Source organism: Tupaia chinensis, unplaced genomic scaffold, assembly GCF_000334495.1.
Source record: "Tupaia chinensis unplaced genomic scaffold, TupChi_1.0 Scaffold000674_2, whole genome shotgun sequence".
In the NCBI taxonomy this organism is placed as follows: domain Eukaryota; kingdom Metazoa; phylum Chordata; class Mammalia; order Scandentia; family Tupaiidae; genus Tupaia; species Tupaia belangeri.
The window spans coordinates 2,172,966-2,184,389 of NW_006160198.1; positions in this window are offsets into that span (position 1 = coordinate 2,172,966).

Here is an 11,424-nt window from a genome sequence, read left to right on the forward strand (position 1 = left end):
AGCAGGATCCCTTCATGAGAATTACCCTTAGACTGAGTAAAGCTAGAGATTAGGCTGGAGTCTCTTTTGTGCACTAAAATGCAGCACATTTTTTCCATGCCTAAGCTCTTTCCTGAAAATGGGTTTCTAATATTATGTCTGAATTCCTTGTTCACTGAACCTAGAAGGAACTTACAGAGCAATGGAATTAAAAGATTAAACCTCAAGCCACTTGCACTAAGTCTTTAAATGCCTTATGAAGCACAGTTTACATAGCAACTGAGTCTACAATTGGAGTTTGCAGACTCAATTGCTTTAGAGTCTTAGAGACTGAGGTGTTGAGAATTCTTTTTTCAGCTGTTTTCCTGCTATAGTGATAGGCCCAATTGCATTATAATTCTCTTGATGCGTGACATTCAGTTTTCACTTATGGCTGTATATATTTAAGCTGTGTATTGGTTTCATCTTAAATATTACAAGGTGATCTCATGTGATCTGGTCTTGGAGACTAGATCTTCTTTAGACATCATATGCAGTACCTTGAGTAATCCCAACTAATGGCTTGTTAGAACTAGAAAACATTTTGAAATATGCCAACTTCTTCATTTTTTTTGAAAGAGAGAGTTTTGCTATAGGGTGCGTGCACTCACTGGAGAGACAGAGAGAAAGAGAGAAATCATCCCACAGTAGGGATGGTCACACTACAGTCCCTTCTTTTCCATTCTCCTCTCGGGATTTTGGGCATGCACTCACGTGTTCCCAGAGTTTTAAGCCGCTGGGTCCGGGACTCGAATGTGGTCAACTACGTGGGAATCCAGCAACTTAAACATTATGCCTCCTTCAGGTCCCTATATCAACTTCTTTTCATAGATGGGAAATATGAGGCTCAGAAAAGATAACAGTATAGTAATAATACGTAATGACTAACATTTGTTGAGTACTTTCTACATGCCAGAAGCAATAGTATTGCAGGCATTATTTCTGTCATTTCTCATAGCAGGCCTTAATGTCAAACTAATATTTTCCTTAATGTGTGTCTTCATACCATATCCCTCCATCCTTTAAGAGGACATTGGCCCAACATTTCTTCCTTCTGTTTCCTAGATCAGCAATCATTTAACTGTCTATTAGACTAGAAATAATGGGTTGTCAGAAAAGTCATGACTTGTGTTTCTGTTTTTCTATGCAAAAATGTGTCTTGACTTTTTCAAAAACCCAATACAGGGAACCAGCAGTTAGTGTAATGACTATGTCGCTGGACTCCCACGTAGTCGACCGCGGTTCGTGTCCCGGACCCGGTGGCTTAAAACTCACGCTGGGCGCGTGTGCGTGCGTGCCCAAGATCCCGAGAGAAGAATGGAGGAGAAGGGATTGCGGCGTGACCATCCCCCCTGGGGGGTGATTTCTCGCTTTCTGTCTCTATGTCTCTCTCTGTCTGTCTGGCGAGCGCACGCGCCCTACAGTGAAAATCTCTCAAAAAAAAAAAAAACCCAATACATACAAATTTATATATTTTTGATAGTTTCTGTCTCTCTGTTGGAATTCCTGATGTTGTCCACATTTTCCATCAGGTCCTTTAACATTAATTATAATTGTTTTGAAGACTCTGGATGTTGGTTTCAATATATGGGTCATCTCTAAATCTCATTCTATTGATTGCTTTATCTATTAATTTTCTTTTTTTACTTGTACATATATGCATATTTATATCAAATACTAAGCATTGGGTATATAACAGAAGAGAATGAGTTAACTAGTATCTACAGTCAGAAATTTGCACACCTCTTATTATGTAGGATTGAGCCAAACTAGTGAGGAGTTGTGCTGGGTTTGGATTTTGTTGTAGCTACTTTTTCATCTAGTTCACTAGAGGCTTTAAATTTCTTTAGAGTTTTATTGCTCTTGCTGTGCATGTAGAGTAGAACTTAGTATGCTGGAGTTTCTGCTCTATCTCCAGTTTTTTATTTTCTTTTTAAGATTTTTATCTTAGGGTGCTAATTGAAGAGAGACACAGAGAGATAGTAAGAAGGAAAGTGAGATATCACCCCTAGGAAGGATGACCATGCCACAATCCCTTTTCTTCTGTCCCTCCTGGGATTTTGGACATGGACACACACGTGTCTGGTATGATCTTTAATCTGCCAGATCCAGGACTCAAACCACCCTTACCCATGTGGAAGCCCAGAACTTTTACCACTATGACACCTGCTGGACTCCTGTCTCCAGCTTTTGCAGTCTTTTATTCTGTACTAAAGATGAAATCTCTCTGTATGCTCTTGCCCTCCCCACGTGGTTGAATGCTATTGCTTGTTGCTTGGTTCTAGTGTCATAGTAGAGACAGAGGGGGCTCTTTTTCTGGCCTAGCCTGAGTCTTAAGCAGATCTTTTATATTTTGTCAGAGTAGAGATTTATCAACATTCCAACTCCACTTTCCTCTTGCTTCCAAACTCCACATTGTATCTGCAGTTGGCCTTGGGCTAGGATAGAGTTTTCTGCCATACCCTAATTATAGCCAACTTCTGCTTATTGTTATAGGATCTTCTACCCTATGTGGTTTTCTGCCCTTCCTCAAGAGCAGAAGGCTTTGCTTTTTCACTTCCCTGAGCAGCAATGGATCCATGCATATATTTTAGCCCTTTTCCAGACAGGCATTTTTTTGTTTCTGCTTCTCCTCCAGTAGACTGAAGTTTTGTTTTGATCTTGGAAATTGAGGATTTGCTCTTCTTCTTCAAGGCCTACAGCATTTTCTTGGTAAGGATGAAGGACATGAAGATAAGGACAGAAGGATGCTTAAGGAAAAGGAAAAAAGGTTATTTATCTGCCAACCACTGTGACTTGTTTAGTCCTATTCCTGAGAATGTAAACTCCCTGGCAGTTTTGGCTTACCCTAGCATCTCCTTATGATTGAAGAAAGCCAACTGGAAGGCAATTTCAGGTGCTTTCAGTAGGAGCCATCAGAGTGTACTTTGAATGAGTGCTCAAAGGATGTGTGATTAGGGCATGAGCACTGGCTCCTATACACGCAAGACCTCCCAGGTGACTGAAACGCCTACTCTGCTTGCTTCTCCCACCTCCCACTCTTTGATCATGCTTTGCTCAAGAGGCCCAAGTAAGCTGAAAAAGAGTCAAAGACAAAAATGCTGGGCAGAAGAAACTTTAAGCTGAAACACCAAAAGTCTTCCTGACAAATAGTAATGAGAAATTACACTCTTTTTTTTCTATTTTAATCCAAAGGTCAGGCAGAAAATGGATTGAGAAATACTTTGAGTTTTTCTAGAGAAAAACTGAAGCCACTAGCAAAAAAAAAAAAAAAAAAAAAAAAGTCCACAGTAGGGTATGTGATGTTTGCTTCACAGTAGGGCTATGAAAACACATCCACAAATTCCTATTGCTATCTACAGAAACATCTTCAAATACTAACAATAAGGTAATCAGCAGATAGGGAAAGAAAGACAAGGTATCTAGAGTAAAGGAACATTTAACTACACAACCATAACAGGGCAGGCAAAGCCATGGTACATCCTGACAGTGTAGTGAGAGAGTTATGGGTGGGTATGAGAAGGTCCTAGAAGTGGGGATGCCTCCCTCTGTACAGGAAATCACTGGAATGGAAGCATGGAGCAGCTTAGCTTAGGAGTGATTTTGTTCCTATGAGTTTTGCCTTCCTGTATCCATTTTATTCCATTTCTGTAACAATGCTTGGCTTTCCTTTTAAGGAACGGCTGTCAGTCAATGAGTTTCTAGTAGAGTTGCCTTCACCCTCATCTCAGAGTGTATATGTGACTCAAGGCTGATAGTGATAAGCAAGAAATTATTATTTTTGTTTGCTATTTTGAGTGAAGTTTCTGTCATTTGAAAACAAAACAAAACAAAACAAAAAATCGTTACTGACCAATATATTGACTAAGGTCAGGAAAGTAATGGAAGTAATGGAAAGTAATGGAAAATGAAGTAATGGAAAACAAAAGCCTTCACCTGTAGCTTTGTGTTAATGTCTGGAACCTATTACTAAGTTGTTTGATTGAAGAAACCTAATTAGACAAGTTATTTTAGAAGTCAGCTCTAAGGCAATTAAAAATATCTTGGGGTTTAAATAGACTTTTAATTTTGAAATAATTGTATATTTATAAAATGTTGCAAAACTGTCACAGACACTTTATACTCTTATCACACTTTTCTACTGATTACACTTTCCATAACCACAATACATTTGTTACAACAGTGGTACAGAGCCAGTCAGTGGCGTGGTGGTTAAGGTAGCTGGATCTCACGTGGCTGGTTGTGTGGTTTGAGTCCCAGAGCCTGGGCTTGAAAAACAAGTGAGATGCATGTGTGTGTGTGTGTGTGTGTGCCCCAAGTCCTAAGAGTGGAATGGAGGAGAAGGGATTGTGTCATGGTGATCTCCCTTGGGGGATGCTTTCTCGCTTTCCCTTTCTCGCTTTCTCTGTCTCTCTCTGTCAAGCGCACATACCCTATAGCAAACCAAGTGAAATTTTCCTCATAATTAAAATGAGACGATGAGTTTTGGAGAATATCACAGAGGTGAAACAGATCAATATTTTAGTATAGTTAGTTAGATGAGGAGGAGATGAATGCACTGTGAGTTTGGCTATGGAGACCTCTGAGAGCAGGACATGGTTGTCTTCCTAGTGTTCACCATTGTTCGGAATCAGTGCATTCAATATTAAGCACAGAACTCTTTCTATTTCAAGGCAACAAAGATGCATGAGGATTTATCGCAACTCTCTTTATTATAGTGGTAAATATAAATGAGTTTTTACTTTCTGAAAACTCAAGCCACAGGAATATTAATTCGTGTCAATAAGTTAATCAAAACTGGAATTAAGGATCCCAAACTCCTTACTTTCATGAGAAAGACATCTTTATTTTGCAAAGACTTCTCTGCTATATGAGTTCTGTGATTGAATTATACCTCTTCTTCCAGATGGTTCTCATGAAATGCTTCAATGATCAAATGTATTCTCTCTTCCTCTGTTACACACACACACACATACACACACACAGAGAGAGAGAGAGAGAGAGAGAGAGAGACACTTACACACCATTACTGAAGGCTTACATGGTTTCAAGTAGAAATGCATTATTAAATCATCTTGGTATATTACCAGGAAAAAATAACTAGATCATACACTTCCTCCTCTTTACTAATCCTTCAATTCTTATGATGGTTATTGACTATTTACTGGGCAGAGCACAGGGGAAAGTCAATGTAAGAGAAACCAAATGATGTAGCCCTGGTCCAAAAGTCTTATATTCTAACACAGGCATTTACCATTTGAATGTCCAAATCAGGTCATGTAAGGTATTATGTAGCTAGGTTGAAAATTTAACTTTCAGATGAATTCTCCTCCTGTAGACTCAGTAGGGAAAAAAAAAAGACATATATATTCTCTACCTCCCATTGCCTTTTAGAAAACATGGAGTGGTTCCTTTGGCAACATACATGTGAATCTACAAGAAAGGTGATATTGTAGACATCAAGGGAATGGGTACTGTTCAAAAAGGAATGCCCCACAAATGTTACTATGGCAAAACTGAAAGAGTCTACCATGCTACTCAGCATGCTTTTGGCACTACTGTAAACAGGTTAAGGGCAAGATTCTTGCCAAGAGAATTAATGTGCATTTTGAGCATATTAAGCATTCTAAAGAGCAGATAGCATCCTAAAACCTGTGAAGGAAAAAGAAGAAAGCCAAAGAGAAAATTACTTAGATCAACTGAAGCACCAGTTTGCTCTACTCAGAGCAGCACACTTTGTGAGAACCAATGGAAAGAGGCCTGAATTTCTGGAACCTGTTCCCTAAGAATTCATGGCATTATGGGTGTTAAAAATAAACTAATCTGTGGTCTATTAAAAAAAAGTAAGATTTTAGATCCTTAAAAATATATATGTATTTAAAAGATCTAGGTTAAATGTTTCAGAACAGTAACCTGTTAATTATAAGTATTCTGAGATTTGTCTGAACAGCATTTTCAAATATTCACCAACTTTTGAAAATTAACAGAGCAAAATGACTTGTCATTATTGGGTAGTTGTGCCCCTATAGACAGGATATGGGGTCCCAGACTTGTCAGTCTTACAACTCACCACATTTACTCATTTGTTTTCCTGTCCAGTCAGCAGAAATTATAATTCCTGATCTAGAGATAATTAAGGTGGGAGTCTGGAATGGCAGGTGGAATGGAAGCGCTTTGAAAGTAAAGAAGTGAGTGATTAAACCTTAGTGCTGTTGCATATTCCAGACTAGTGACAAGAGGATGATCGATAGCCATTTATAAGGCAGTTGTCTGAAGTGGCAAGATGTAGAAAAGTAGGAGCCTATGAGCTAACCGTTAGGCCTTAGTGAGTGTCTCCAGTGACAGAGTTCCCCACAAGGGGAAGATGTAGAGCTGTCATATTTCTTATTTCTCTTTGACATTTACGTGCTTTCTATCCCCCCATGAACAAAAAAGGCACAGAGAGAGAGAGACAGAGATAGATTCAGAGAAAAAGACGAACCCTAACAGAGTCTTCATGTCACAATCCACCTCCAGCTGCAGCCAGCCTGGATCATGGGCATGTGCATGCTTGGTGTGTTCACAGAGCTTCCAGACATGAACTTGGACCTTTGCCATGTGGGCCAACCTCACAGAGCATTGTGTTTCTTCTGTGCTGCCACCCAGTCCTCAGAGCTGTCATCTTCCAGTCCTCAGTGGTTCTGCAAATCACAGTCACAGCCATGATCTCCAAAACTGACTGAAACCTGAACCCATTTTCTGGGCCCTCATATGCCCAAGACAGAAGGAGGGGAGTTCCCCAAAATCTATTAATGGTGAAACTGGACTTTTTGCCAATATTGGCAGGCAGAGAATAGAGCTAGATTTGATTACATTTAGAAAAATTAAGAAATGCCAAATTACCTTCACTCCAGGTTTTGAAATAACTTATTTCTGTGCATCAAAATGTAAACATTGCATTTCCTTTAAAAGAACCTGGTTACCTGGTTTAATATGAAGCACAGAAGTATAGTAAGATGATAGTAGTTGAATTGATTAGGCTCAGCTATATACACAATTAAGCTTATTCTCAATAAGTGGCTCAAACAGGTGGTCTCCATGCTGTTTTTTGGTCCTAAAATTTAACAATGTTGGTAATATAAGGAAATATTCAGAATATAGTTTGTAAATGGAGGTTGAATTATAGAAGCTGGTAGGGAGAAAAATTTAGCAACCAGACATATAAGGTGGTGATGCAGATATCTATCTTCATTGTGAAGCCACTGTCACTTAACAGAAAAATAAATTGCATGGCAAAGATTTAAATGTAATGGAAACTCTGGTTCTTAAACTAAAATTGACAGTTTACTAGGTTAGAATATACTATAGGCCTCTTTATAACTGTGAGTAATTTTATTTCTTTCTAACCTGATAAACAAGTTTGATTTCTGAGCTCAGGACTCACATGTACAATTGCTTAATGGCATTTCCCCTAGCAAGTTCTGCACTTGGAGAAATCAGACAAGGTACCTCTGACTCATGTGACCAAAATATTCCAAAAATCTCCTCTCCTCCCAAAATTGCCTTCTTTTCTATTTCCATTTGCTAAGTTACAAAATCCAGCTGCCTGGTTGCCACATAGATTATTATAATGCCACTTAAAGTTAGTGGTCAGATCTTATGAATTCTACATTTACTCTTTTCAAGGTCAAGAAGAGTTGAGCGTTTGGAAGCTCTCTACCCTTCCAGCTGCTTCTTATTTCAGACATTAGTTATTTTACCTAAACTGTCACAGCAGTCTCTAAACTAAATTGAATCTCCAGCTTTTGATCTTGTCAACAGCCTTCATATATATATATATATATATATATATATATATACACACACATATATATATATATATGTGTGTGTGTGTGTGTGTGTGTGTGTGTGTGTGTGTGTGTATTTTTTTTGTTGTTGTTGGGGGAGAGGTTTTTGCTATAGGGTGCTTGAGCCCACCAGAAAGACAGACAGAAAGCAAGAAATCCCCCTCTAGGGGGGATGGCCGCAATCCCTTCTCCTCCATTTTCCTCTTGGGATCTTGGGCATGCATGCACACATGCCTGGCATGAGTTTAAGCTACTGGGTCCAGGACTTGAACTTCAGTCGACTACATGGGAGTCCAGCAACATAGCCACTAGGCCAACTGCTGGTCCCCAGCCTCCATATTTTTATAATTCATTTAAAAATGCACTGAGGGTCAATCAGTGGCATGTAGTTAAGGCAGCTGGCCAACTGCACAGTTTGAGTCCTGGACCCAAAAGCTTCAAAAACACACCATGTACATGTGTATGCATGCGCAAGTTCCCAAAAGAGGGGGAAATGGAGGAGAAAGGATGTGGCACGACCATCCGCCTGGGGAGTGGTGCTTTATCACTTTCTCTCTCTCTCCTTCTTCATCTCTCTCCAGCAAGCACATTGCTCTGGCAAAAGGAAAAAAAAAAAAAAAAAACCAAACCAGTCGCTTTGAAAGTCACATTAGTGCTCTTTGTTTTTTAATAAACTGAACATAGTCTTAGCATAGGACACAACAATCATGCTCCTAGTATTTACTCAATTGCTTTTGAAACATATGTCACATAAAAAGACTGCATAAGAATGTATAGCAGCTTCATTCATAATCATCAGAAACTGGAAACAATAAAGAAATCCCTCAACAGATGAACAGACCTGTGGTACCCTCATACAGTGGAGTACCACTCAGCAATAAAAAGCAACGAGCTCTCAAGCCATGAAAAGACACGTATGGGTCTCAAATGCAATTTGTTAAGTGAAGGAAGGCACTCTATAAAGGTAATATTGTGTGATCTAATGTCTATGGCATTCTGGAAAAAGCAAAATTGTAGGACAGCAAATAAACTGCTTCCAAGGGATCTGGGGTATGGAAAAAAAAAAAGAGAATTGAGTAAATGAAGCTCAGGATATGTTTTAGGATAAGGAAACCACTCTGTGTGATAATGTAATAAGGGTCACATGACCCTATGTATTTTTCAAAATCCGGAAAACTTTACAATGAGTTATTGTATGCAAATTAAAAAATTATTGGATTCCCATATGGCCGACTGCAGTTCGAGTGCCGGACCTGGCAGCTTGCTTTCTCACTTTTTCTCTCTCTCACTCTGTCCCTCTCTAGTCTAATTAAAATAAATAAATAAATAAATAGTTAAATAAAATCATTCAAAAATCATTTAGGAGGTTAGAAAGGTCAGGTTGGAACGTAGTATGTGACAAAAAACTTAATTATATTCTAAATATATGAAACAACTTTATGGAAGGTGAAGGAAAAAGTTGTTGGTCCAAGTAATTTTGGAAATGATTGGACTCTTTGAGACTGAAGGCAAACAGAAGATATACATGAGCACTGTAATATAGTTAATAAAGTTTTCCTCAAGAGTATATGGGTTAACAATTCTGAAACACTATATGCAAATAACAAAAATGAGCAACTAGGTAAATGGATGGCAGATGGTGGGAGCTGGGTTTCTAACTACTGAAGTAGAAAGTTACAGATCAGCAAGGGGAAGGAGGTTAAAATGATCCTGTAGGAACAGATTAGAACTTATTGGAGATGGGACCAGCAGATGGTAGTGGTTATGGAGGCAGGATGCCACGTGGCCAACTGTGTGGTTTGAATCCTGGACTGATCTTGTGAAAACATGCCAGACATGTAATCATGGGTGTCCACAATCCCAGAAGGAGAAAATAATTGATTGGAGACATCAAAATGAACTTATTTAGCTTAACACAAATATCGAAGGCCAGATATAGAATGATATATGTATGTGCAGACATATATATGTATGAATATGTAGCTTGTCCCTAAATAGTTCTAATACACAAACACACACCCACACATACCCATCCCCACACACGCGTATGCAAACATACATCCTTGCTGTGTCACCCAAGAGGACCTAGAAGCAATGAAACCTCACCACCCAACCCTTCTCCAAGTGGCATTGAATACTTCTAGTGACCAAATCTTGGTTTCTTATCTGATTTTACAATAGAAGGAACCAGGGTTCTGTGGAAAATGGCCAATTTTAAGATTGAAGCAAAAAGTATATATGATGAGTTCGGATCATCTTCTCATGCCAGCAAGTAAGAAAGTGCAGGAAAACACACACACAGAGCACACACACACACACACACACACACACACAAACACGGACTTTGATGGGAAGATATCATAGGGACATAGGAGTCAACTGAAAAAGCTGACCCAAGCTGAAATGATTTGAACAGCAAGATAAAGTAGTAATGGATTAGAGCACAAAGCGTAAAATAAATATAAATGATTGAATAAATAAAAGAGTGAAGGAGAGGGGCCGGCAGGTGGTGTGGTGATTAGGGGCACTGGACTCCCACTTGGCTGACTATGGTTAAAGTCCTAGACCTGATGGCTTACTTTCCTGTTCTCTCTCTCTGTCTTGCTCTGGTCAAACTGAACATAACACTAATGATAAATAAAATAAAGTAAATAATTAAAAACAAAGAGTGAAGGAGAGTAGATGAATAGTCCTTGCAGAAACAATCCAAATAATTTATGTATGTTCTCTATCCTCAAGAAGCTGGAGCAAACTCCTTACTTTCTAAGTGTGGGCTGTGAAGCATGGCTTTCTTCCCCAAAGTGTATGCAAATAGTGATAAAAGATTAAGTTTAAGGTGGAGAAATTGGAGAAATACTATGTCAGCCAGGTTGTCAAGGTTAACATCAACAGGATAAGTCAGGTTAATTGTATGTACCCTTTACATAACGTGATAAGAATGGCCCTTCACTTCAGAGGTCTTCATCCCCCAAATCTCTGATCCAAGATTACCATGAGAAACTTGTCAGACAAATCTCTCTTCTTTCTTTTTTTTTTTTTTTAGTTTTTATTATCATCATAATCTTGGTTATATTACATTGGATTACACATAACTTTACAGTGTATTACATTGCTTTTTCAAAAGGGAATGCCATGCATGTCAGTCAATACAGAGACGTTAATCTCCCCACTTCAACATTCAATATCTTTTCTATGATTTTCCCAATTATTATTACTATTATTCTATTTTTTTAATTTATTTATTTGCATTCATTGAAGGACATTCAATAAAGCACCTGACCAGGACTCCTTAAGACTCTCAAGGTCATCAAATGCAAGGAAAGTCCGAAGAAATGATCATAGTCCAGAGGAGCCTAAGGAAATACAATGACTACATATAATGAGATATCCTGAATGGGATCCTGGAACAAAAAAATGACATTAGGTAAAAAACTAAGAAAATATAATTTCTCTTTTTCCCTCTCACTGTCTCTGTCTCTCTCTCTCTTTCTGGCCAGTGTATGTGCTCTAAGGCATAATACCTGTGCTAATAAATAAATAAATGAATAAATAAATAAATAAATAATATTTACAATAATTA